The sequence below is a fragment of the Crassostrea angulata genome, unplaced genomic scaffold (genome assembly GCF_025612915.1).
Source record: "Crassostrea angulata isolate pt1a10 unplaced genomic scaffold, ASM2561291v2 HiC_scaffold_167, whole genome shotgun sequence".
Taxonomy (NCBI): domain Eukaryota; kingdom Metazoa; phylum Mollusca; class Bivalvia; order Ostreida; family Ostreidae; genus Magallana; species Magallana angulata.
The window spans coordinates 235,041-257,243 of NW_026441720.1; the positions used below are offsets into that span (position 1 = coordinate 235,041).

General features: G+C 35.9%; 1 long non-coding RNA gene and 1 pseudogene across 1 annotated transcript; both read left to right on the forward strand.

Annotated features, from left to right (window-relative positions):
- LOC128169662 (hemicentin-2-like) overlaps positions 1-22,203 on the forward strand; it is a 307,406-nt pseudogene that overhangs the window by 231,670 nt on the left and 53,533 nt on the right.
- On the forward strand, positions 15,979-16,921 carry LOC128169656 (uncharacterized). The gene is made up of 4 exons (XR_008241568.1): positions 15,979-16,037; positions 16,160-16,369; positions 16,532-16,639; positions 16,756-16,921. It is a non-coding gene; the product is annotated as an uncharacterized LOC128169656 (long non-coding RNA).

The following is a 22,203-nucleotide window of genomic DNA, read 5'->3' on the forward strand; positions in this document are numbered from 1 at the left end:
ACGATATTAAATAGGTGGCACTTACCTGATAGTCTTCATTCTTCTTTTCAACCTGTCACGGGTCGCAGCAGGGGTCAAAGTGTATGCGTGTGTTTACCTGCGGCCAGGTGCAATAATCAGCACGTTCTCTATTGGTTGATTCATTCACGTGATCATTTTAAAATTAATTTTAGAGGGATATGGATTACCTGAAAGACTCGATCCTAAATGCTAAATGGGGAATGACATTTCGTATAAGAAGTAGTATTGATTTTCACCTTTATCTTTTAATCTTAAAGTAAAAATAAACACATTACAAAGCCGACAAATTTAATTTTAAAACATGATCAGTTTTTTAAGTGTACCTTCATCAGTGCGGACATAATGTGACGCTATTGTTGATTAAAATTAATGGCGAGTATGTTCAGTGCGGACATAATGTGACGCTCTTATTGATTAAAATTATTGGCAAATATGTTCAGTGACGGCGGACATAAAGATTATTTATGTTTAAGATAGACGAATATTTCGTAACATCGAACTTTAAATGGCGATTAAAAGTAAAAATAATGAAATTTATAAGGAGGCGGACATAATGTGACGATGCCAAAAAAAAGTGGTGGACATTTCGTGATGGCGGACATAACGTGACGATTTTTTCAAAAAAGTGGCGGACATTTCGTGATGGCGGACAAAACGTGACGGCGGACATAACGTGACTCAACAACTGTTACGAACAACCTAACCGTCCGCTAATGATATAATTTCAGATTTATATCATTAGCAGTCAAAAATCGTAACCTCTAATGATATGAGAAAAAAATATGAAATAAGTACTACCTTGACCACTAATGATATAAATTTGCACACATTTTCAATTGCATTAGTGGATGGATTTTGCAACCTTTAATGATATAATATGAAATAATATGATGTAATAATATAATATATGAAAACTACTTAAACAATAGTGACCAGGTCGGTGTAACAAAGAATATTGACCCGGGTTTCATTTTTCAACGTTGATTATCGGTTGGATGAGGGGGGGGGGCAGCTTTTCTAACGTTGAAAACTGAGACCAAAAGCCGTGAAATTTATACCCTTGGTCATTTTTCAACAGATTAAAAAAAGGTTTTTTTTTTAAATTGACCAACTACAGGTTTTTGAACTGTCTTTGAAACGGAACTTGCTCTACGCAATTAACATGTATCTGATTAAAATTTTCAGCATTATATTTTAATTCCTAATACTGCCCGATATTCATGCCGATGTGCATTTTATTTTATTTTTTTCGATTACAACAGTTTGTTATTAAGACTAATAACTCTGTATCCTGTTATTCAACTGTGTAGATACAGCTAAAAAGAATATATGTCAAACAGCATCGGCTCAAGCCACGGTCCGAGTCCGTATATATAACTCTCTCCAACATGATCATTCATGTTCATGTTGGCAGCGGTTAGCGAAAATGGTCAAGCCAAATCCGGCCGTTTATGTAATATTTCCGGCAAATCGCTACAACTTTAATTTATTTTGAGAAGTCATGATAATTATCTGACAGCACAATGATGAACAGTTGTCTATTTCTATTAGGCAGGTCGCGATCAGTAAATATTTGATTAATTCAACTTAACAATAACTTTTTTTAAACTTGCCAGATTACCCATATTAAATGATAAATAATTAGCTACTGATCTCTGCTACTGATGACTTGACAGAAAAAAATAATGTGTTCAATACAAATACAGGCACTTTTTCGTAGGTGTATTTTGGGAGTATTGGACATTTATGACGCATTTGCCGGTGTAACGAAGAAGAATGACCCGGGTTAAAATTTGACTCGGGGGGCATTTTTCAACGTTTAAATTTGAGACCACAAGTCGTGAAATATATACCCGGGGTCATTTTTCAACAGTTTGAAAAATATTTTTCAAATCTCTTATGACATCGACACATTAAAAATTGACCCTGTTGAAAATTAACTCCGACTTCAGAGTTTTGAACTGTCTTTGAACAGAAGTGTAACTTGCTCTTCCCTGATTAACTGTACATGTATGTACTTTAAAGTTTCAGTTTCAAAACTCAAACTCTTTCATATTGTCCGTTCATATTGACCCTACCTGCAATATTTTGCTCTGCTGTACATATTGGCCCCCAAATAGCGGTATGACATTTTGGAGAAATTTATCCTGGTCCACGGAAAAGCATCTGATGATTCTGATAAAATTATTTTAGTTGGTGATCTAAATGTTGATTTTCTAAATATCCCACACACTCACTCAGTCCTTGATTTACTCTCTAGCCACTTTTTAGCAACCACAATCACCGAACCGACAAGAGTCACACAAAACACGAGCACGCTCATCGACCCAATTTTAGTAACACATGACATCCCAGTTTTTGAGTCGAGTGTTTTAAATGTGGATCATTCCGTTAGTGACCACAAAGCTTCATATGTTTGTGTCAAAACTATTTTAAATCTTAACTGTGCTTACAAGCGCAAAGTTTGGCTTTATAAAAATGCTGATTTTGACAGACTTAATTCTCTTATTACCAATACCGACTGGGAAACATTAATAATGAGGACCGATAATGTACATAATGCTACGGTTAATTTTTCATATACATTTTTTTCTCATATTAGGGAATCCATTCCCTCCATTGCAATTACCTTGAAAACGGGTGAACAATCGATAGCTTATTCCAATGCAGAAAAGGCTGAAGTTCTGAACGATTATTTTTCTTCTATTTCATTTTTAGATGACAATGAAGCTAAATTACCCAAATTTCACTCTGTATGCAATAATTTTATCTCTAATATATGTGTTTTAGAACAAGAAGTTATAGATATTGTATCAATTCTTCAAGTTAACAAAGCCGTGGGGCCAGATAATATAAGTCATAAAATGTTAAAAAGTACTATGTATACTATTCCTAAACCTCTGTGTATATTATTTAATCGCTCTTTAAGAGATTGTACGTTTCCAAGCTCCTGGAAAATATCCCATGTTCTTCCTTTATTTAAGAAAGGTGATTCATCTCAAATGTCAAATTATAGACCTGTTTCTTTGTTAAGTTGTGTATAAAAAATAATGGAGCGATTTTTTTTTCAAACATGTGTACACTTATTTTCATGACAATAATCTTTTTTATAAGTATCAAGCTGGATTTTTACCTGGTCACTCAACTGTTTACCAGCTTATAGAAACATATGATCATATTTTAAAAGCAATTGATCAAGGCCAATCATATTGCATGATATTTTGTGACTTGTCAAAAGCGTTTGACCGCGTCTGGCATAAAGGTTTATTGTTTAAACTCCATACTTATGGTATCACTGGGAATCTGTTTAAATGGTTTAATAGTTATCTTGTTAATAGAAAGCAAAAGGTAATGTATCGAGAAGTGTTGTCGTCTACAAAGCCTGTGAATGCCGGAGTGCCTCAAGGCTCTGTCCTTGGGCCATTGTTATTTCTTATTTATGTAAATGATATAGCAGATAATATGTTAACATTCTGTAGACTTTTTGCAGATGATAATAGTTTTCAACATGCTGCAATCAATGTACAAGATATAGAATTTAAGGTTACTTAAGGAAACTTAAGGTTACTTTAAGTTTCCGACAGGTTTCAGCACGGAAACTTCAAGTTTCATTAAGTTTCCGCAGTGTTGAAACTTAGGCTGTCCACGAATCCAAATGATTTTTGCAACTGAGACTTACTGAAACTTGAAGTTTCTGCATAGTGTCAATTTCCATATACGTTTGGGATACATATTGTTTACAAAGAGTTTCCGCGACGGAAACTTACTGAAACTCGAAGTTTCTGCATAGTTTCAACCTCCATATACGATTGGGATACATATTGTTTACAAAGGGTTTCCGCGACTGAAACTTACTGAAACTTTTTATATTTTTGCTTTCACAAAAGCTGAGCAAGGTTTCTACTTTATGTAAAAACAAAACAATTTCAAACAGTTCCAACCTTATTTTGTTCAAAAAACTGAAAATTGTGAAACATCCATATGGCAATTCCCTTATTAGGGACTTTTATTTAAAAAATGATTAAATTGCACAAGAAAAAAACTCCCATAAAAATCTTTACATTTGTATTTGTTTTCTTCTCGATTAAATGCCTATCAAATCTCCCTTTAAAAATGCAACAATGATCTTCCTTTTTTAAAAATATGAATGCAACTTACAAAATAACTGCATGTACATGAATAAACAAAGAAAACTTCACTGTTACATGAACATGATACACTTGTCTCAATTTGTTTTGAACTACAATGTATATGTACACCATAAAATATTTTTGAAAAGTCTAAAGTGTCCATCTTTAGTAAAAACAACAACAACAAAAACCATACACTACAAAATAGATTACTATCATAGTAATTGACGATAGAGGTATGACCAAGATTTGATTTGAATATGTACGTCAATAAATTCCAAAATGAGGTCAAAGTGACCCACTTACGAGTTGGGATAAACCTTTTCTTTGTTAGTTATATAATCTAATGTTTTACAATAGAACAGGATTTGATATCATTTATTTGATAATTCATTAAGTCCAAAGTGAACTTCTCATTTCCACCCATGATGTACCAACTGACCAGATTTTAATATCATAAGCCTGTCAGTATTTAAGAGATGACCCAGGGGAGATATGAGAAGCTTGTTGGCCGATAAAAAGCTAACATTGGAGCAGTCTGTCAAATCATGTGCAAAAATATGATGTACACATTTAATTAATTATGCTGATTGCAACACACTTCATTCCTGATGAATACAGTATTCTTCTTTACACACGGTTTATCTTCCTACATTTCACTACTTTACCCACATTAATATTTTAAAATCCAAAACATGAAGTTAAATATACATTCTGTATATATTTCAAGTATTTCTACATGTACATGTACTTGCTTTTTGTAGCATGAATGTATAGAATACAAACTATCACACAGATCATTCACCTTACAATTCTCATCAATACCAGCATTTTACTTATGATATAAAAGCTAATTCTAATAATAGTTACATAACACAGATTAAAATAAAACCCACATGGAAACAACTTTCCATGCTAGTAATTTTGTTATATAAAAATTGTAATACATGGGGTATATGTTGTCTGTAAATATTTTCATATATGACATAATTGAATATTGTTGGGAGTATGTTATCATTTCTATTACCCATGCATTCATCTCCTAATGCAGTGTTTTTACATTTAAGATTGGTTTCTTAATTTTTCATATATTGCTGCAAATTAAAACTAAGTTATCAATAAATGTTTAAACAAAGAAAATGGAAAAAAAGTAGTTAACACTTATTAACTTGGAGGTGGGAGGATATATGTTACCTTGAGTCTAATAATTTATGCAATATTTGCAAATATAACAAATTATTTAAGAAAATGAAAGTTAATATCTGCAAGGTCTAATCAATCATTTAATTAGTCCAAACCATGTGATTTTCTAAGATTCTAGCTTATGGACAGACATTGTAATATACTGGTATTTGATCATATAAAAAAAGTTCTTTTTATAGTTTATAGGTTTTTTGAAATGAGAATACTTCACAGCTTAAAAGTCTTGTTCTGCAGAGTTTTAGTCAGGTCGTAGATTTGAATCAATAAGGAGTGTCCTTGGCTGTTGTTGATGTAACCTGAGTCGTAGTTTAGGGAAATAGGCCTTTTTGGGGGATATCGAGCATTGTCCAGGCCGGTGAAGCACTCACATATGATCACATCATGGTTACAGCAGACTTGGTAGTTCTGGACAGTGGTAGCATTAAAATTCTTCTTCTTGCGACGAACTTGTTCCTTTCACTAGGCTTTACTTTATGTCTGTTCTATTTATCTTAAACAAGAATAATAAAGTTTCAATTAGATTTTTAAACAATAAACATTTAGCCTAACATGTAGTAAAAGCATTAAATTCATTCTTAATACAGAAGCTACTATACAGTTGCCAGTTGCTGTTTAAACTATGTCATAGAATGACTACAGTAGTATCTGGTCTAAAATGTTTCATTTCATGTTTGAAGCTATGTTATTTTTATTTTGATTCAATTATTGTTTGTTGAACAATGAAAAAACTTATCAACAATGAGTGTGTTTCACCACCACCATCCCACCCCCCCCCCCCCTTCAACCTCCTTTTCAAGAACTTAAACCTAAATTTCCCAAAAATTACTACAGTAAATTATAAACATCCAACACATGTATAACTTTATGGTGAAAATAATCAATTTGAAAGCAATACCTTGCGTTCACACCCCCCAGTTGGTCAAAACATTCACCCGAATCGCAGAAGGATAAAACGTACGCTCAACTAGGACCTTGGGTCACCCGAAAATAGTTCTCCAAAATGAGTGTATTAATGAGCATTTATAGAACTCTTTTACAAGTGAAGATAAGAATGTAAATCTACTTTCTTTTTTTCTATATCCATAGGGAGACCACAGGTCACCTTACGTCCTAAAACAATGTCGTAATCATTTTGTTAATCAATACGGTTACAAAAGTTACCTAACATCTGCCTAGTGTCAGTTTTACAATATTGAGATTCATCAGAAGTGATCAACTGTAGGGAGACCAGGTGTCACCTAATGTGTAATATCAATGGGGAGATATCATCCGGTTATCTTATGACAATTTACAAGATTAATATTTACTGGAAGTCAGTCATTTTAGAGAGACCGGGGGTTAAATTTAGTGGAATGTTCGTTTGAGACCAGAGGTTACCTTAGGTCCTAAATATGAAGAGAGAAACATAATTTTGGTAATTAATAGAGCAGGTGTCACTTTAGATGAAATATTCATAATATGCCTAGATGTCATATTATGTTAGGACCTATTAATCTATAGGGAAATTAGAGGCCCAGGCACGTAGCATCCCCCCAGTCCCCCACGGATTAGGATTTTGAAGACTTTGGGTAATTTTTTTTTTGCTTGTCACGATTTTCAAGATTTTTTGGATGAGTCTGCTACGTGCCTAAGGTCACCTTTATAGATTTTTAAGGATACAGATTCACCAGAAGCCATTCACTGTAGAGAAACAAGGGATCATTATAAATACAATATCAATAGAGATCACCTTAGGTCCTGAATCAAGTGTTGTTATAATGTTGGTAATATATTGGAAGACCAAGTTCACTAAATGCCATTTTTAAAGATGGATAATCACTAAAAGTTCGCCACTGTAGGAGACTACCTTAACCATAAGTGGAACTTCAATAAGGAGACCCAACGTCACCTAAGGTTAGGTCCTAAATATGAAGAGAGAAACATAATTTTGGTAATTAATAGAGCAGGTGTCACTTTAGGTGAAATATTCATAATATGCCTAGATGTCATATTATATTAGGACCTATTAATCTATAGGGAAATTAGAGGCCCAGGCACGTAGCATCCCCCCAGTCCCCGACGGATTAGGATTTTGAAGACTTTGGGTAATTTTTTTTTTGCTTGTCACGATTTTCAAGATTTTTTGGATGAGTCTGCCCCCCCCCCTTTCAAAAACGATGCTACGTGCCTAAGGTCACCTTTATAGATTTTTAAGGATACAGATTCACCAGAAGTCATTCACTGTAGAGAAACAAGGGATCATTATAAATACAATATCAATAGAGATCACCTTAGGTCCTGAATCAAGTGTTGTTATAATTTTGGTAATATATTGGAAGACCAAGTTCACTAAATGCCATTTTTAAAGATGGATAATCACTAAAAGTTCGCCACTGTAGGAGACTACCTTAACCATAAGTGGAACTTCAATAAGGAGACCCAACGTCACCTAAGGTCCTAAATCAATGAAATGAAACTGTTTATTTATGCTTAAAATATAAATTAAAAGATAGACAAATCAGGTTTACATTTTTTTTTACTCGTATATTGAACCTATGTAAACAAAAACAGGGCACTGGCGTTGTTTACATTACAAAGAATTCTCAGCTCTGTATCTTGCTTTCAACTCCACGAATGACTCTCAAATTTCATTCTATCATTGGAAATGCATGTCTAAAGCATTCTGAAAAATAAAAATAGAATTTGACCAAAATCGTAACCATCCCCCTTTAATTGAAATATGCCTAGGGGGACCAGAGGTAACCTAAGTTTTTTTTATCACTGTTGTATTAATTCTTTATATCAATACGGAGACCTCGTGTCACCTTATGTCATTTACAGGATGGAGAGCCACCAGTTATCCACTGCAGAGTGCCCACAGGTCACCTTATATCATTTTACACAATGGACAGTCACTCACCGGTTACCCACTGTAGGGTGACCAGGGGTCCCCGTATGTTAATTTACACAATGAATAATTGAAATATGCCTAGGGAGACCAGAGGTAACCTAGGTAGTTTTATGCACTGTTGTTTTAATTCTTTATATCAATACGGAGATCTCGGGTCACCTTATGTCATATAACAGGATGGAGAGTCACCAGTAATCCACTGTTGGGTGCCCACAGGTCACCTTATATCATTTTACGCAATGGAGACTCACCGGTCAACCACTGCAGGGTGACCAGGGGTCACCGTATGTCATTTTACACAATGAATAAAAGAAATATGCCTAGGGGGACCAGAGGTAACCTAGGTTGTTTTATTCACTGTTGTATTAATTCTTTATATCAATACGAAGATCTCGGGTTACCTTATGTCATATAACAGGATGGAGGGTCACCAGTTATCCACTGCAGGGTGCCCACAGATCACCTTATATTAGTTTACACAATGGAGAGTCACCGGTCAACCACTGTAGGGTGACCAGGGGTCCCCGTATGTCATTTTACACAATGGAGAGTCACCTATCATCCTCAAAAGGATGACCGATGACTCTCCATGGCGTAAAATGACAACTGGTCACCCTACAGAGGATGACCGGTGACTCTCCATCGTGTAAAATGACATAAGGTGACCCCTGTTCACTTTACAGTGGATGACCAGTGTTTTTCCATCGTGTAAAATGACATAAGGTGAGCTCTGGTCACCCTGCAGTGGATGACCGGTGACTCTCCATTGTGTGAAATTACATAAGATGACCCACGGGCACCCTTCAGTGGATGACTGGTGACTCTCCATCATGTAAAATGATATACGGGGACCCCTGGTCACCCTACAAAGGATGACCGGTGACTCTGCATTGTGTTAAATGACATACGGAGACCCCTGGTCATCCTGCAGTGGATGACTGTTGACTCTCCATTGTGTAAAATGACATAAGGTGACCACTGGTCACCTTGCAGTGGACGGCCGGTGACTCTCCAAAGTGTAAAAAGTATCTCCTGGCCACCCTGCAGGGGATAACCGATGACTCTCCATTGTGTAAAATAATATAAGGTGACCTCCTGGTCATCCTACAGTGAATGGCCGGTGACTCTCCATCATGTAAAATGACATACGGGGGCCCCTGGTCACCTTACATAGGATGAACGGTGACTCTCCATCGTGTAAACTGATATAAGGTTACTCTTGGTCACCCTACAGAGGATGACCGGTGACTCTTCATTGTGTAAAATGACATAAGGTGACCCCTGGTCATCCTACAGTGAATTACCGGTGACTCTCAACCATGTAAAATGACATACGGGGACCCCTGGTAACTCTGCAGTGGATGACCGGTGACTCTCCAACGTGTTAAAGGATATAAGGTGACCCCTGGTCACCCTACAGTGGATGACCGGTGACACTCCATTGTGTAAAATGACATACGGGGACCCCTGGTCACCTACAGTAGTTGGCCGGTGACTCTCCATCGTGTAAAATGATAAGGTGACCCCTGGTCACCCTACAGTGAATGACCGGTGACTCTCAACCGTGTAAAATGACATACGGGGACCCCTGGTAACTCTTCAGTGGATGACCGGTGACTCTCCAACGTGTTAAAGGATATAAGGTGACCCCTGGTCACCCTACAGTGAATGACCGGTGACTGTCCATCGTGTAAAATGATATACGGGGATCCCTGGTCACCATACAGAGGATGACCGGTGACTCTCCAAAATGATATAAGGTGACCTGTGAGCACCCTACTGTGGATTACTGGTGACTCTCCATCATGTTATGTGACATAAGATGAGCGTCACCGGTCATCTACTCTAGGGTGACCAGGGGTCACCTTATGTCACTTTACAGGATGGTAAGTCGTTAGTCATCCACTAAAGGGTGTCCACGGGTCCCTTTATATCATTTTGCACAATGGAGAGTTACCGGTCTTCCACAGTAGGGTGACCAGGGGTAACCTTATGTCATTTTACACTATGGGGAGTTGCCGGTCTTCTTCAAATAAGTCATTTACTGTAGGGAGAGCAGAGGTCACATTTAGTAAAATATCCATGAGGAGCCCTGAGGTCCCCTTATGTCCTACAATAATGCAGCAATAATTTTGTTTATCAATAGGAGACCAGAGGTTCCCAAATGTCATTAAACAAGATGTATACTCACTAGATGTCATCAATTTGTTATATCATGGGTCAGCTTAAATGGAATTTCAAGATGATAGGTCCCGATATGTCCTAAATCAATGTTATAGTTTGTTGATAAATACGAACATCAGATGTCACATTCTTTTCCAAGATAGACATTTACCTGAAGTCATTTACTGTAGAGAAACCAAGTGGTAATTATAAGAGGACTATCTAAAAGGAATTTAGAGGTCACCTTAGCTTCAGAAAGGTTTAGATTTAATTCAAAGATTACTACGTTAACCAGAGGTCAGATAATGTCATTTCAAAAGATGGAGATTCCCAACAAGCCATCCACTGTAGGAAAACCAAAGGTCACCTTTGGTATTCGATCAATGTCGTTATATTTTTGTTAACTAATAACGAAGACCAGAGGTCACTTAATGTCATTTTACAAGATGGAGATTCAAAAAAGTCATCTACCTGTAGGGGACCCAAAGTGACCTGTAGGGGACCCAAGGGTCACCTTAAGTGAAATATCCAAAAGGAGACCATAGGTCACCTTATGATCTAAATTGATGTAGTAATTATTAATTCTGTAAATTAATACGGTGATCAGAGATCCGTTAAGGTTATTTTACAAGATGAAGAATCATAAAATATCATCTATTGTAGGTAAACCAGAGTTCGTTTTAGGTCTTGGATATGTGTCGTAATAATTTTGTTAACTAAGAAGGAGATCAGAGGTCACCTTATTTCATTTTATAAGGTGGAGATACAAAAGTAATCCACTGTAGAGAGACCAAAGCAATCCATGGTAGAGAGACTAGGGATAAAATTTTATGAATTATCAATAAGGAGATGAGAGGTCACCTTTAGACCTAAATAATTGTAGTAAATTGTTCATCAATACAAAGACCAGATGCCACCTTCTTTTACAAGATGGAGAATTACCATGCAGAATTCATCCACTGTAAAGAAACCAATGTCTATTAGGAGACCAGAGGTCAATTTAGCTTCTAAATCAATGTAATATTTTGAAAATCAATACGGATACCAGAGGTTATCTTATGGCTTTTTAAAAGACGAAAAGCATGCACTATATTTATATTGTTTATTAGGAAGTACATAATTGTTAGAGGGAACAGGTGTCACATAAAGATGATTATAAATACGTAAACCAGAGTTCGCCATATATTGTACATCATTGGGGAGACCAGAGATTGCATGACTTATAAGGAGACAACAAGTTAAAAATGTGGTGTGTGAAAAATTATACTCTAATCTACTGAACACAAAACTTCAGACTTTAATTGATTTTATAAATAAGCAAAAACGGTACACATTTCGATCACATTTATTCCTTATTTTTTGTCGTCACAGGAAGTTAGGGGGGGGGGGTTAAAGGGGTGACGATTTGCTCGTCTTCATTTTTTTCTCAGATGCAATTCACAGTAGGTGAATCAGACTGTCTCAGGTAAATAAACAATGAAATTCAATAGCAGTGTTGTAAGTACGATGTATGCCGAAAACAGCTCTGTATGAAAAAAAATATATCACACAGTTCTCATCACTAACGGGCTCGAAAATGTCAGATATTTTTTTTTATACAAAACTGTTTTGGCATGCATCCATTACGGAAACCAGAGGTCATCTAATGTAAATTATTTTCAAATCATTTTACCATTATATTAAAGTATCAGTAAAAAGTATATGGGTGGGTGGCTGGGGGAGAAGGGGGGGGGGGGCAAAACTACATCTTTCTACAGGCTAAACCTACATATACAGAGTAAGAAGGTGAAGTACTTTGATATTTTAATGAGGAGGATTTTGTGTTACATTTAACTTATATATCCTTAGGGGGACCACAGGTCACCTTATGTCTATATAACGTATATCATATATCTTTCAAATAACAGTCAATGTTGAATTTTTTATCCTCTATAGTGTATTTCCAATACTTAGAGGGTTATTCTTTTAAAAAAAAATACATTTCTGCCTGTTTTATATCATTTCTAAAGGCTAAGTAGTGGTACTAGTTATTTTACTTTCACTTTGCGGTTGTAATGCACTACATTTTGTAGCAGAGTGCACAGATTTGGTAGTTGTGAATAAGCAGTAGACCTGGGGTCCTAGTTGAACGTACATTTTATCCTCCTGCACCCGAATCACCGAAGAGAAGTGTGTGTGTGTGTGTGTGGGTGGGTGGGTGGGTGGGTGTGTGTGTGTGTGTGTGTGTGTGTGTGTGCCCTGGATACCCACGATTATCGTGCATATAAACTTGGTTAATGGTTAACTTGGTCAAAACGTATATTTTAAAGAGATACGGTAATAAAAATTAAAATGCCGAACCAAGTTTTAAAAAATGACGCCATCTTGATTTGATGGCGCGAGATCTCGTTTACAAATGAGAGATAAATTAGAGCCTTGAAAATGTTATTGGGGGTATCTATACTGTAAATTAAGTTACCTTGACATGGGTTCTTCGGAATCATAAAGTGCGCCAATACTGACTGATCAGAACCTGCTAAATCTTGGAAAAGTGCATCTTGGGATAGTTTAAAATAAATAATGTTTAATCAAAATTATCATTTTATACCGAGTAGCATACTTTTTACATGTATATTTATTTGAAATAAAAACTGTTGTAGTCAGTATTTTTTGGTTAAATACGACAAAGTATTGGCGTGTGTTTGTTACAATTGTATTTGTAACACGTGATTGACAAAAAAGGCCGACCGTTTGTTTACAAATGTCTAATGAAATTAAGGTCTTGCACTACATCAGTTTTTGATGACGCAGTACACAAAAAAATACACTTCGTAAAACGTATTTCCGGGAACGGTTGTTTTTGTCGGGGACGAATTGTATAGGTACAGCTCTTTTAAAAAAGAGGTAGAAAACTATTGAAAGAGATCTTAATCTTTAAAACGTTTTTGAAAGGGAGATATTGATTACGAAAAAAAGAACAAAGTTACATTGAGAGCAACAAGACGGCAATGAAATATGGACACGCCCACGGAGTCGGCAAACAGAGTTGTGTGTTTACTAACTTTAGGTGACATTACGGATGGACAGCTTGAGAATATAAGTAAAGAACATTGTTATAGCAGAGGTATGATGTATATATAAAATAAGTTACCAATTGTAACGGGATGAGCGGAGGCTACTCCAAACAACAACAAGACATCTTAAAATTTAACAAAATTTAATAACAAAAAAAAATAAGAGAAAGAAAGAAAAGATAGAAATATAAACACTAAACCACACAAACACTCACACAACTTTCACTCAACAAGAAAAAATATGATGTTTATACAAATGACCAAAAATAAATTAGAAGAGTGTCCGAATCTCCGGGGCTGTAGTCCTGGACCAACTACGGACAACCACAACTAGAGTAGTTTCGTCACCACAATCATCATCATCACCATCGCCATCATAATCATCGACACTATCGTCAACACCATCGCCTACAACACCATAATCATAATAGACATCATCGCCATCACCATAATCATCTACTTCATCATCATCGACATGACCATCATCATCGTCGTCATCACCATAACATCATCGTCGTCATCAACATGAACATCGCATCGTCATCGACTTCACCATGAACGACATCATCTACACCATCATCATCGACATGACCATCATCATCGTCGTCATCGACATCATAACATCATCGTCGTCATCAACATCACCATCATCAACATCATCGCCTACAACACCATAATCATAATAGACATCATCGTCATCACCATAATCATCTACTTCATAATCATCACCGACGTCACCAACACACGGTAAGTTTCCATGTTTTTCGACGACACTCGCGGCTCCTTGGCGACCTCTACCGCGTCCTGGATATCCATGGTTCCCATTATTGTACGACCCACGTTGAAAATCACTAGGGTAAGTATGTTTCGGTGTTGTTTCTTGTTTCTCGCTCGAATTAAACGGCCTGTTATTCGGACTTTTGCGGAAGTTGCAGTTAAAGGCTTTATGTCCTTGTCGTCCGCACTCATAACACTTCACTGCATTTCCAGATTGGTTTTGTTGCACGGAATCTTTGTACGGCGGTTGTCTATCGGACTGCTGTCGTCTGTCAAAGAGCGGTTTTTGCGTAAGTGAAGAAGATGTCACTGTTCTGGCCTCAGCAAACTGGTCCGCGTATCGCGCCATGTCTTGGATCGAAGTAGGAATCCTCTCCTTTAGGAATAAGGCAAGTTCTTTCGAGCAACACAATAAAAACTGTTCACGTAAGAACAAGTCCTTCAGATCATCGAATGTCTTGTTAGTCTTAGACAGCTGAATCCACCAACTGTCCAGTCTGGTAGAAAATTGCATAAAAGTTTCACTTCCGTCTGGTTTTGAAAATCGGAACTTCTTGCGGAAACCGTCCTCCGTCATGTCAAATCGTTTCAACAGGGCGTTCTTCAACTCGTTGAAATCAAGTGCTGTTTCGGGTGAGAGTCTTGCGAACACATCCAGTGCCTTTCCTTTGAGTAATGCGCTAAGATGAGTCCCCCACGTGTCTTTATTCCATTTCTGCGTTGTTGCGTATATCTCAAATCTTTGAATGTACGCATCAATGTTGTCTTTCGAATCCTCAAACGGAGGAAGTTTTGGTCCTTTTATCACTTGAGAAGTTTCTTTCTCCTCTTTAGTCACAACACTCGGCTTCATGTGAGATCTCTCGAGTTGCAGTTTGTGATCAAGTTCCAGTTCTTCTAGTTTTTGCTGATGTCTCTTTTCTTCTATCAATCGGGCGTGCTCTCGCTCATCATGTTCTCTCAATCGGGCGTGCTCTCGCTCATCATGTTCTCTTGCGGCGCGCTCTTTCTCCATCTGTAGTTTGAAGTCGCGGTCTCTCTCCTCTTGTCTCTCGACTCTATGTTTCTCACGTTCGTCCCGCATTCTGGCCTGTTCGTCCTTCACGAATTGTTGAAGGTCTTCATCCTTCATCCCCATCTTGGTCCCCACTTCAAGTAGCTCCAGCATCTCCTTGACAGTAGACATGGTGCATTGACTGACAGACCAACTTACCTCAAAATTATCTCATAAAGGGACTAACTTCTCAACTTTTAACAAAACAATCTGCCTAACGTAATGTACTCACCAAGGGAAAAGGAAACAACGACCTACACTTGCTCTTACATGTACTACAAAAAAGATCAAAAAATGAAAAATAAAATAAACCTTGGCAACTGTTCACTTATAAAGATATCTTGTAGTATCTGGAGGAGTCAACTCATCCCACCGCTGCCACCAATTGTAAAATAAGTTTGAAATTTTAAATAATTATAGGCACAGAGAACATTGCATTAGTTTATTATAACATTTGATACATTCAGAGAAAACCATGAAATTTACATTTTGCTAAAATTCTATCTAGGTCTAAAACGTACACAGGATAAATCTCTGCCATTCAGTCAACTGAATGTTAACTGAATGGTCTGGAAATGTGACTGAATGGCATATCTGTGCTATTCAGCCACCTTTCAGTTACCTTTCAGTTACCTTTCAGTCACATTTCAGTTGACTGAATGGCAGAGGTTCATCCTGTGGTAAATACTTGGAACTACATGATGATGTAGATGGTCAACAAGAACATAACCAGTCTTTGTCACCAGGTAAATTAACCGATTTTGAATGCACCATGATTTTTGCAATTACTGAGTATTATGATAGACACAAAAATGAATTAAATGGCCAACTGAAATTCGATCTGACTGAATATTGATTTATATCATAGCAGATGAATGCTTTGATGACAACTATGATGCATGTCAATCAGAGATTGAAAGTGAAAAAGATGAGGATGAGGAAGAAGAGGAGGGGGCTCTTGGAGGTCGCAGGATTGTAGAGTTGAGTGTTTAGGCTGCAAAATTAGATGAAGGCTGCAGTAATTGCTCTACAGAGCTAAAACTTTCATCCTGTGTTGGAGAAACCAGATATGGCTTAGGTATCTAAGACATTAATTAGTTTTCCTCCTATTTATAATTATCTGAATAGATGACAATATATTCATTTAATTTAAAATATATCAATCTTTAAAATTACAAGAGAGGGTAGATAACTTACAGTTTCAAACTACACAAGTTGTTGAACATTTCTTTTATTATAGGCAGCCTCCTCAAAATTCATTGCAATAATTGCAATGAAATTAATAATGTACCTACTGGCAAGAGACATGGTCAAAATACATGGGATATTAATACCAAATTGGGTGCAGGTATTATATTAACTCTATTGATTGATAGATAATTGTTAAATCATAAAACATGAAAGAAAATTAATAATGGATTTATAATATCAAATCTTGAAGAAAAAAAAATATTTTCATTGCAGCTGTGGTATTTTGTGGACTTGGAGAAATGACCGTTAACAATTTCCTTGCTGCTTTGAATATCCCCACTGTAACTTCTGTAACTTTTAAGAGACGAGAGAGGGAGGTTGGCAGTATTTTTGAAGCTGTTGCAAAAGAGACTTGTAATGAAGCCCTTGCCCAGGAGAAAAAAAGGTTCAGTAGAAATGTTTTTTTACTGATTTATTTCAACATATGATATTTTTCAGTGACTTAAGGTAGCTCCATACTCGTAAAATTCTCTGAGGAAAGTTGAAAAACCGAACTGATTTCGACTTAATAGACTTAAATGTCATCAATTGTTAGAAAAAATATACATGTCATCACACTTTTTGAGATGCCAGATAAACACAAACTAAAGCATATTTAAGCATTAGAAAAATGTATTTTTTTTCTGTTAAAAGTAAAATTTTGTAGGCAGAAATTTGTTTTTCTTGTTTAATTTTAATGTCAACTTTATCAGAAAACTAAAATTACAGAAATATTTTAAAAATAATCGTTGGAAAAAGAAAAACTATAGCATTTAGACATACAACTGAGAGAAAAGTCAGAAAAAGAGTTATTTCCCCTTTGCATAGATAAAATATATAAAAATTTGGAAATTTAGTATAAAATTAAGTGCGAAAATATCTTTAACCTACCAATAATTCTAATTACATTCATGTGATTATATTCACATAAAATAAATAAAACTATCTTGCACAATTTTTAAAGAATTCAAAGTTTTACAAAAAAGTGTGACGTCACAGAAAACTGGATTTACTTTAATAGGTTAAAGATTATTTATAAATTGATACAAATTTGAACATAGATCACAAGATGCCGAAAAATTTTCTGTGTCCTTTGATGCTGGATGGCTGACTAGAGGTAGCGGTCGAAACTATGCAAGTTTGTCAGGTAACATCCATCATTCATTTTTAGCTCACCTGAACCGAAGGTTCAAGTGAGCTTTTCTGATCACCCGTTGTCCGTTGTCCGTCCGTCCGTCCGTCCGTCCGTCCGTCCGTTCTGTCCGTCCGTCTGTAAACTTTTCACATTTTCAACTTCTTCTCAAAAACCACTGGGCCAAATTTAACCAAATTTGGTACAAAGCATCCTTATGGAAAAAGGGTTAAAAATTGTTAAAATAAAGGGCACAGCCCTTTTCAAAAGGGAGATAATTGCGAAACAGTAAGTATAGGGTGCATGTCTTTAAAAATCTTCTTCTCAAGAACCACTGCACCAGAAATGCCAATATTTACACAAAAACTTGTATATATAGAGAAGATTCTAAATTGTAAAAATCGTGACCCTCGGACCAAAACTGGGGCCCCAGGCGGGGTTCAAAGTTTAAATTAGAACTACATATGGAAAATGTTTAAAAAATCTTCTTCTCAAGAACCACTGCACTAGAAATGCCAATATTTACACAAAAACTTGTATATATAGTGAAGATTCTAAATTGTAAAAATCGTGACCCCCGGACCAAAACTGGGGCCCCAGGCGGGGTTCAAAGTTTAACATAGAAATACATAGGAAAATGTTTAAAAAATCTTCTTCTCAAGAACCACTGCACCAGAAAAGCCAATATTTACACAAAAGCATGTATACATAGTGAAGATTCTAAATTGTTAAAATCGTGACCCTCGGACCAAAACTGGGGCCTGAGGCGGGGTTCAAAGTTTAACATAGAAATACATAGGAAAATGTTTAAAAAATCTTCTTCTCAAGAACCACTGCATCAGAAATGCCAATATTTACACAAAAGCTTTTATATATAGTGAAGATTCTAAATTGTAAAAATCGTGACCCTCGGACCAAAACTGGGGCCCCAGGCGGGGTTCAAAGTTTAACATAGAACTACATATGAAAAATGTTTAAAAATTTTCTTCTCAAGAACCACTTCACCAAAAACGCCAATACATACACAAAAGGTTATATATATTGTGAAGATAGTAAAAATTGTGACCCCCGAACAAAAGGTGGGGCCCCAGTAGGGGTTTAAATTTTAACATATATAGGAAAATGTTTTTAAATCTTCTTCTCAAGAACTATAGTGCAACTGTTTGGGATATTACTATGCATACATGTACATCCTTAAATAATGTAGATTCAAAAAATTGTAACTCCCGGACAATTGATGGGCACCGAGAGGAGTTCAAAATTTAAACATTTTAAAAGACATAAAGGAAAAGTTTAAAAATTTTCTTCTCAAGAACTACAATGTTTTAGTTTGTGGAATTTCTATGCATGCATCCTTCGCTTATGTAGATTCCTAATTGGTAAAATCGTGACCCCCGGACCAATACTGGGGCCCCAAGATGGGGTCAAAGTTTATTATAGAAATATAAAGGTAACATGTTAAAAAATCTTCTTCTCGAGAACTACAATGCTTCAATTTGTGAGATTACTATCATGCATACAACCTTGGATAATGAAGGTTCGACAGTTTTAAAATAGTGACCCCTGGACTAATACTAGGGACCCAAGATGGGTTTAAAGTTAAATTTAGAAGTACCGGTATATATGGAAAATGTTTAAAAATCTTCTTTTCGAGAACTACAATGCATCAATTTGTCAGATAACTACGTAAGCACCCTCAAATAGTGTAGATTCGAAATTATAAAAGCCGTGACCTCAATCTAATACTGGGGCCCCAAGAGGTGTTCAAAGTTTAGCATAGAAATATAGAGGGAAAATGTTGAAATAACTTTTTCTAGGGAACTATAATGCTTCAGCTTGTGAGATAACTATGCAAGCATCCTTAAATAATGTAGATTCCAAATAATTAAAACTTTAGCACTGGACTAATACTGTAGCCCCAAGAGGGGTTCAAAGTTTAACATAGAAAGATATATTGAAAATGTTTTTAAAAAGTTTTTCTCGAGAACTATAATGCTACAGTTTGTGAGATTACTATGCAAGGATCCTCAAATTGTGTAAACTCTAATGTAGTGGAACCAAGAGTTATCTTTCTTGATGTTCTGTACAGTCTGAGAGTTATTCCTCTTGAAGTGGAACTCTTCTACGTTCAGTTTTTCAGGTTGTGTACGTGCGGTCCCACCGAAGTGCTACACATTTTCATTCCTATGTTATTATTTATGTTGTTCAAGCCAACCATAAACCTCGGACCATAACTGGGTCCCCAGAAAGGGGTTCCATGTTTAAAATAGAAAAAGCATATGCTACGAAATGTAATGTTACAAGGAACTGCTGTTCAGGTGAGCGATGTGGCCCATGGGCCTCTTGTTTATATTTTGCATAATTATTCAAGCATCCCAATGCTACATAAAACCTAACAGTATAGCAGTTTTTGTATTTAAAACAAAGTAGTTCCCTTAAGGGGAGATAATAAACAGTCTTGTAAGTAGGAAATACAAGTACATGTATACTGTTGGACTTACTGGTATTGAAATATAGCAATAAGACAAAGTGTTGTTGCTTTTTAAGGGCATGCGAGTATGATTGGAGAGAAGACAGGAAAAATTCGTTCATATGCTGTTCGGTGCAAGAAATGCAGGTAGGGCTTTTAGTGTGCTCTCTTCTCTTCTCCCCCTCCCTCCCTCCCTTCCTCTCTCTCTCTCTCTCTCTCTCTCTCTCTCTCTCTCTCTCTTGCATTTAGATGTAATCAGATAAAAACATGTACTGATAAATTGATTTCTTTAAAATACAGATTCTGTGATAAAGCACCAGTATCAGCAGAAGTGAATAAACATGATTGTAGAAGAAATTGGGAAAAATCCTCAAAGGCAATGGAACCAGATATGGCTTTAGAAATGTTGCATGACTTAAAAGCGCGTGACTTCCATGTAAAACATCTTATAATGGATATTGACTCAACAACCTTAGCCAAGGCAAAAATGTCTTTTGATCTAAATATCCAAAAAATTTCGGATTTTAATCATACAAAAAAAAATCTGGCAAGTAAACTCTATGACATCAAAAAGGAGAAAAAGTATCCCCTTCTAGGTCCAAAATCCATTCAACATTTACTAAAATGTTTTATCATATACTGTTAAATCCAACGAAGACACAGACACTTTAAAGAGAAATTTAGACTCTATTCCTCTCCATGTATTTGGAAACCACAAGAAATGTGAAAAAAGTGGTGTAAATATCTACAGGACCCAGAAAATTATAAACCCATAAATTTACCATATGGAAAATATCTTTCTGGAGTGGATTTACTCAAAGATTTACAGCATCTGTTCAGTGATTTAGCTAAAAATGCAAGTAAACTTTCCAATATTGGAAGCACTCAGGCAAATGAAAACTTCAACAAAATAGTGGCCTGCAAAAATCCCAAAGCATTATATTACAGTGGATCTGAGAGCACATCCTTTAGAGTAGCAGCTGCTGTTGCACATAAGAATATTGGACATCTGACAATTGGAAAGGTATATCAGATGTTACATAGAATAATTATGTAATACTATAGTACATTTCATTATAACAGCTAGTTACAAAATAAGAAATGTATGCATGTAATATGTATATGAAATGTAATTATTGCTCTCTGTATATTTAATTTTATTTTTCATCAGGTTTATGATACTTTGATGCTCTCGCCAGGGATGCACACAAATGTACATGAAAGGAGGGTTTCTCGAAAGAGAGAAAAAGAAAAATTGCGACAAAGCACTGTTGAGTGCAAGAGACGAAGACATGAACTAAAGAAATTGAAATCAAGCCAAGTAAGTTGAATTGTTCTTATTTTTTCTTGTTAAGTGTAAAGATTTAGTTTCTTTTTACAATCAATTAACATTGTTATATTTCAAACGATCCATTAGCAATGTCAAATTAACTCACATTGTAAAATTTTATCAATAGATATCAACTTCAGAAATAAAAGAAGGAAAAACCTATGTATCAGGTGTTGGATTGTCTTGTGTTGATGCTGTAATAGAAGAAATCCCAGATTGCACCCCTGCTTCCAAACCTGTTTCAGTGCCTACCCATACAGACTCAAACCTTCTTTATTTTGACTTGGAAACAACTGGACTAGGTTTGAACAATCATTTGTTTTAACACTGGAAATGACATTTCATGAATGAATCATGCAGACATATTTTACTTATTATTATATGTTCATTGCATTAAAATAATACATGTATTTTATTCTTATTGGGCACTTACAGTAAAACAAAATTTTATCAGCACATGTGAACAGTTTGCTTTAAGTAACATTGCTTTTTATACATTATTTATTGTTAAAATTTAATTCAAGGAAGCATAGCTCGTATACTACATTGTAATTAATTTATTTCATAGGTACATCAGCAGAAATAACACAGCTTGCTTGCATATTTGAAGAAGAAACCTTTAATAGGTACGTTCTTCCCAAATCCCCCATTTCTGCCAAAGCAACCGCAGTTACAGGTCTCCATGTTGCCAGTGGACAATTGTTTTACCAACAAACAAAAGTGAACTCAGTTGACATTCATACTTGTTTG